The sequence below is a fragment of the Macaca nemestrina genome, chromosome 9, assembly GCF_043159975.1.
Source record: "Macaca nemestrina isolate mMacNem1 chromosome 9, mMacNem.hap1, whole genome shotgun sequence".
Taxonomy (NCBI): domain Eukaryota; kingdom Metazoa; phylum Chordata; class Mammalia; order Primates; family Cercopithecidae; genus Macaca; species Macaca nemestrina.
In genome coordinates, this window is record NC_092133.1 from 13673122 (window position 1) to 13680481 (window position 7360).

At 40.1% G+C, this 7360-nt stretch overlaps 1 pseudogene; it reads left to right on the forward strand.

Moving 5' to 3' along the window:
- Positions 1-6184: 6184 nt before the first annotated feature.
- On the forward strand, positions 6185-6825 carry LOC105467879 (nascent polypeptide-associated complex subunit alpha pseudogene; annotated as a pseudogene).
- Positions 6826-7360: the final 535 nt, after the last annotated feature.

The following is a 7360-nucleotide window of genomic DNA, read 5'->3' on the forward strand; positions in this document are numbered from 1 at the left end:
GGAAATGTTTATTTCTTCTTCTGAAGAATCTTCCAAACAAGATTCCTTCATCCAAAGCTAGGAATTTATAAGCCACTGCAGTTTGAATAGTTTTATTGTTCAAGGATTGAAGTAGCTTGATTTGGTTTGACACTCAGGAAGTTTATGGATTCACTCTGTGGTGCAATTCTGCTGTAAGAAATGTTTTATTAATGACACCAAGATAATAACAACTTAAAAGTAAAGTTCCTGTGAAGCACATATTCTATTTCAGTTACCTATCAGAGTTGACCTTTTATCTCAGCAATAAAATTGAAATTATGCATCAAATATGATAAAAATCTATTCCAGGGAATTGAAATTAGTTATCATTAAGGTGCTTTAAAACTATTTTTAATTGCTAACATGCTGATATTAAATGGAGAGTTAGAAGATGAAAAAGTGTTACTTATACAGAGTAATCTTCAAGCAGACACCATTAGATGGCCTCGTGCTTAAAGATTCTATTTCAAGGCAAGCCCTGCTGCAGTTAGAATCCTAATGAACCACACAGACAGAATCCTTTAACAGCTTGGGCAGTCAGGAATCTTCTCCACAACATATATTCACTTTTAGCATGCACGCCTTGCACGTGGACAGCGAAGGTAAAGGAATCAGCCTCATGAATATGCATTCAAACCAGTCAGCCAAGAAAGAATCTACTGAAACCTCACTCATCATAGCCAAAATGCTGCTTTAGACACTCTATGTATATCAACTAAGTTAAATCTCACAATACGCTTATGGGTTGGGTACTATTATTATCCCCATTTGACAGAAGCAAACTAAGAAACAGAGAGGTTATGATACTTGCCCAGATCACACAGCCAAGACAGTGGCGGAGCACCAGGGTTCTAACTTAGACTGCCTGGTTCTAGAGTCTGTGATCTTAACCTGCCTGGGAAAAGAGGCTCTGACAAAGATCCCTAAAGGGTCTTAAAATACCTCTGCTGAGATAAAACCTTTCCAGGTGAAGCTTTAGTCAACAGTGTTTGATAGCAGAAAGTGAAATGGTGAGTACAGAAATCAGTTCTATCCATCCACGCAGTGTTTGACGACAACCACAGGAGGTGGTAAAGGAAGTGAGGGGGGTGCCCCGGAAGGACAGGCAGGATTGGGTTAAGGTGAGCAAAATCCAGGCACTCATAACACAGAGACAGCCACACTTTGTCTCTTTGCCATTGAATAGAGTCGTCTGTTTCCTTTCAGGTAGCCTGGGCCAGAATCCACAGGTCACCAGGAAATGTATGACAAAACCACCCAGGTGAATAGGTGCAAACCCCTGTAAACGAGGGTGACCAACTCATCCTGGCCTTTCCAGACATTCCCTAGTTTTCACACTAAAGTGCCGAGTCCAGGGACCCTGTGAGTCCTGGGCAGACAGAATGCTTGGTCACCTTACTTGTAAAATTCTAAAAGGAGAAGGAAAGCTTTTCGAAAAGAAACAGTTTACAACAAAGCCTATGCCATGCACATTTATACTAGATAAGGTGACCCCTTGTGATGGTTAATTTTATGTACCAACCTGACTGGACTAAGAGATGCCCAGATAGCTGATAAAACATTATTTCTAAGTATGTCTGTCAGGGTGTTTCCAGAAGAGACCTTGGAATCAGTAAAGAAGACCGCCGTCACCAATGTGGATGGCATCCTCCAATCCATTGAGGGCCCAAATAGAACAAAAAAGCAGTCAAAAGATGAATTCTCTCTCTCTCTCTCTCTCTCTCTCTCTCTCTCTCCCCCCCCCCCCCCCTCTCTCTCTGCTTAAGCTGGGATGTCCAATTTCTTCTGCCCTTGGACATCAGTGCTCCCAGTTCTTGGGCCTTTGGACTTGGACCAGAACTTACACCACCAGCTCCCCTGTCTCTCAGGCCTTTGGCCTCATACTGAATTATACCACTGGATTGCCTAGTTCTCCAGCTTGCAGATGGCAGATCATGGAACTTCTTGGCCTCCATAATCACATGAACCAAATCCTAGAATACATATGTATCTTCTAGTGGTTCTGTTTCTCTGAAGAAACTGCCTAATACACCTCAAAAAGACTAAAACCATTGATACTACTGAACCTGAGCTTCTCTGGACACTGCCACATCGAGGCTGTGGGACCTTAGGAGAATCACCTCGTCACTCCAGGCCTTAGGAGGATCACCTCATCTTGTTGGGCCCTAGTTTTCCTACCTGTAAAATTAAAGGTTTGAAGTTAAGGTCAATTTCAGTGCTAATAACCAATCTATTATTCTTGAGTTAATATCAGGGTTAGAGGAGAGCTCCTGACCAAACACACATACACACGCACACCCTATACAAAGTTTTCTTATTTAGGGGAAAAACTCATACTGCACATTATTTTTCACTTGAGATATTCATTATCTGAGGTATACTCTAGCATAAATTTAGTACTTGGGGATTTTTTTAATGATGATTTTTCTAGATTGTTAACATGTTTCCTAATTTTACTATAGCCAGTCTTAATTTCATAATTAAGGGTGGGGGTGGGGAGATGCTTTCAGAATAAACGATGTGATAAACATCACAAGATGCTCTTCATGAATGGTAGCTCTTATCTCCCAGACATGTACCTTAGGAAGGCTGAACAAGCTAGGTCAGGAGAGCAGCAACCACTAGGAGCTCTCCGCTCCAAATAACAAGGCCCCTGTTGATTGGGCTACCATGTTGCCATTTGAAGACAAGGGTAGAATTTGTGTAGTGGATTCATTATTAAAGAAATGTGGTTAGAACAATTCTAGTCAACAAAACGCCACTGAGCATACAGGCCACAGAGAGCTGTGGCTGGGCAAATCTAACTGAAATATAAGCAACTCAACTTCAATAAGTATAAGAGAATGGTTGTGTTGGCCGGGCGCAGAGGCTCATGCCTGTAATCCCAGCACTTTGGGAGGCCCAGATGGGTGGATCACCTGAGGTCAGGAGTTCAAGACCAGCCTGCCCAACATGGTGAAACCTCATCTCTACTAAAAGTATGAAAAAAAAAAAAAAATAGCTGGGCGTGGTGGCATCCACCTGTAATCCCAGCTACTTGGGAGGCTGAGAGGCAAGAGAATCGCTTAAAACTGGGAGACGGAGGTTGCAGTGAGCTGAGATCGTGCCACTGTCCTCCAGCCTGGGTGATAGAGCAAAACTCTGTCAAAAATAAAAAAAAAGGTTGTGAACTATTTTCTACGTTGATGTTGGGGAAGGGGACAGCCTATGTGACCCACTCACCTTTCCTCTGTGCCCAACTATGATTACCCTCTCACTCTTTGTTTCCAAAGGAATGCAGAGCCAATTTTTAAATCATGTCTTTATTTCCTGGGAGAGAGGATATGCTCTAGAGAAGAGATTAAGACTATGAACACTGATGCCCTTCTGACCTGACTCAGCCTTGTACTTCGCTCTTGAGTTCAACCTACTTATATAGACGGCAGGTGGCAAATAAAGACAAAATTATGTTGTCTACCCACTGAGATGGGATGCATCTTAGGTAAGGGACTCATATCCAAGATCATGCTGCCAATCAAAGACAGAAAAATTAGATCCTAAACTTCCAGTAAACAGAGCAACAAGTATTTTTACCTTTCATATCAGCAAGAGGGTTATCTCATCTTTAGCTGGTAAGAACTTGTTCTGCAGACAGATTGCAATTTAACACCTAACATGCCATCTCTGATGGGCAACATGCACAAACTTTCTGCCATTTCCTATCTACAAGATCAGAGTAAGTGTCCAAGGTTTGGTTTATTTTAGGTATCCCTAAATACAGAGGTACCCCTGAGTTAGGGTGACACAGAGCATTCTAGAAGCAACTTTATAGAAAACCTTAATTGCAGGCTTAATCCCAAAATAGAAATTCTCTTCACTGCAAATTGTCAGTGTGATTTGGCATGCCCCAAAATACACACTTGGGTGCCATTGGTCATCCTTTCAGTAGAGTTTTATTTCTGAGCTGCCTGAAGCTTTTTATTCTCTTATCTTCCTAAACTTCAGTCATTTAAAATAGTGTAACAGTTATGAAACAATAAACGTAGACATCAGTGAAAATGGCATGCTGTCCAGAATTAGACACACATAAATGATCAGCTGGGTTTTAACAAAGGTGCCAGGGCAATGGATTAAAAAAAATCTTTTTAACAAATGGCCCTGGGGCAATTGGTCATCCACATGCAAAAAAGGAAAGAACAACTCAAAATGCATTATAGACCTAAATATGAGGGCTAGTACTATAAAATTTCTGGAATACACGGGAGAAAATCTTAATGACTTTGGGTTAGGCAAAGATTTCTTCAGTAAGACACAAAAAGCAGGAACTATTTTGTAATTGATAAATTGGACTCCATCAAAAATATAAAAATTTTACTCTTCAAAAAACCCTTCTTGCAAAAATATTTGCAAAACTTACATCTATCCAAAGTACATAAAAAATGCTTACAGTTCAATAATAAGACAAATAGGCAAAATATTTGAACAGACATTTTGCCAAAGAAGACACGGATGGCAAATAAGCACAAGAAAAAAAATGTTCTTTATCATTAGTCATCAAGGAAATACAAATAAAAATCACAATAAAATACCAAGATGCACCCACTAGAATGGCTAAAATTAAGAAGACTGAAAATAACAAGTGATGGCAAAGATGTAGAGGAAGGAAATCCTAGCCAGTGCAATCAAGCAAGAGAAAGAAATAAAGGGCCTCCAAATTGGAAAAGAGGAAGTCAAACTATCTACGTTTTCCAATGATATAATCATATACCTAAAAAACCCTAAAGTCTCCTCCAAAAGACTTCTAGATTTAATAAATGAATTCAGTAAAGTCTCAGGTTACAAAATCAATGCACACAAGTCAGTAGCACTACTATATACTGACAACAATCAAGCTGAGACTCAAATCAAGAACTCAATCCCCTTTACAATAGCTGCAAAAAATAAAATAAAATACCTGGGAATATACTTAACCAAGGAGGTGAAAGATCTATATAAGGAGAACTACAAAACACTGCTGAAAGAAATCACAGTGACACAAATGGAAATACATGTCATGCTTATGGACTGGAAGAATTAATATCATAAAAATAACCATACTTCCCAAAGCAATCTACAGATTCAATGCAATTGCTATCAACATACCAACATCACTGTTCACAGAATTAGAAAAAAATTCTAAAATTCATATAGAACCAAAAAAAAAAAAAGCCTAGCCGGGCGCGGTGGCTCACGCTTGTAATCCCAGCACTTTGGGAGGCCGAGGCGGGCGGATCACAAGGTCAGGAGATCGAGACCATGGTGAAACCCCGTCTCTACTAAAAATAGAAAAAAATTAGCCGGGCGCAGTGGCGGGCACCTGTAGTCCCAGCTACTCGGGAGGCTGAGGCAGGAGAATGGCGTGAACCCGGGAGGCGGAGCTTGCAGTGAGCCAAGATTGCGCCACTGCACTCCAGCCTGGGCGACAGAGCAAGACTCCGTCTCAAAAAAAAAAAAAAAAAAAAAAAAAGCCTAAATAGCCAAAGCAATCCTAAGCAAAAAGAACAAATCTGGAGGCATCACCTTATCCAACTTCAAATTATACTACAAGGCTGTAGTAGCCAAAACAGCATGGTACTGGCACAAAAGTATACACATAGACCAATGGAACAGTGCAGAGAACCCAGAAACAAAGCCAGATACTTACAACTAACTGACCTGCAACAAAGTGTACAAAAATATAAATTAAAGAAAGGAAGTCCTGTTCAGTAAATGGTGCTGGCAACTGGATAGCCATATGTAGAAGAATGAAACTGGAATCCTATCTCTCGCCATATATAAAAATCATCTCAAGATGGATTAAAGACTTAAATCTAAGACCTGAAATTATAAAAATCCTAGAAGAAAACCTAGGAAAAACTCTTCTAGACATTGGCCTAGGCAAAGAATTTATGACTCAGACCCCAAAAGCAAATGCAACAAAAGCAAAGATAAATAAATGGGACCTGATTAAACTAAAAAGCTTCTGTACAGCAAAATAAATAATTAGCGGAGTAAACAGGCAACCCGCAGAATGGTAGAAAATATTTGCAAACTATGCATCCAACAATATTTTGACTAATCTCCATAATCTACAAGGAACTCAAATCAGCAAGGAGAAAAACAAATAATCCCATCAAAAAGCGGGCAAAGAGTTCTGCATTCCCTGCGCAAAATGCCTGGCAAAGCCACAGAAACCATCCCTGCTACGGAACAGGAGGTGCCGCAGCTCCAGGCTGACAGAGGGTCTGGAACAGAATCTGACAGTGATGAATCAGTACCAGAGCCTGAGGAACAGGATTCCACACAGACAACCACACAACAAGCCCAGTTGTCAGCAGCAGCTGAAATTAATGAAGAACCAGTCAGTGAAGCAAAACAGAGTCAGAGTGAAAAGAAAGCACAGAAGGTTATGTCCAAACTGGATCTTCGACAGGTTACAGGGGTTACTAGAGTCACTATCTGGAAATCTAAGAATATCCTCTCTTTGTCCTCACAAAACCAGATGTCTATAAGAGCCCTGCTTTGGATACCTACATAGTTTTTGGGGGAACCAAAAATGAAGATTTATCTCAGCAAGCACAGCTAGCAGCTGCTGAGAAATTCAAAGTTCAAGGTAAAGCTATCTCAAACATTTAAGAAAAAACACAGACTCCAACTGTACAAGAGGAGACTTAAGAGGAAGAAGTTGATAAAATAGGTGTGGAAGTTAAGGGCATGGAACTGGTCGAAGCAAATATGTTGAAAGCAAAGGCAGTCCAAGCCCTGAAGAACAATGGTAATGATGTTGTAATGGAATTAACAAAGTAACCAACTGAAAACAACTTGTTTAGTGTTTCCAAGAAGTAACTGCAGCTTGATTTGAAATTTGTACTGTTTGTAGAAGAGCAATAACAATCATTGCAGTCTGGCTCTCTAGGAAGCCCTATCCCTAGGAAAAGGGAGACTGCACCACATCAAGGGATCACCCTGTGGTACAAAAGAATCTGAACAGCAACACTTGAGTTCCAGATTTTTCCACTGAAATAGCCTACCCAAATGAGAAGGAATCAGAAAAGTAATTCTGGTGATATGACAAAATGAAGTTCTATAACATCCCCAAAAGACCACACTATCTCCCCAGTAATAGAACCAAACCAAGGAAAAAAATCTCTGAATTGCCAGGTAAAGAATTCAGAAGGTTGATTATTAAGCTACTCAAGGAGACACCACAGAAAGGTAAAAACCAACTTAAAGAAATATAAAAAACAATACAGGATATGGATGAACATGTCTCCAGAGAAACAGATGTCATAAAGAAAAAACAATCACAACTTCTGGAAATAAAAGATACACTTAAGAAATA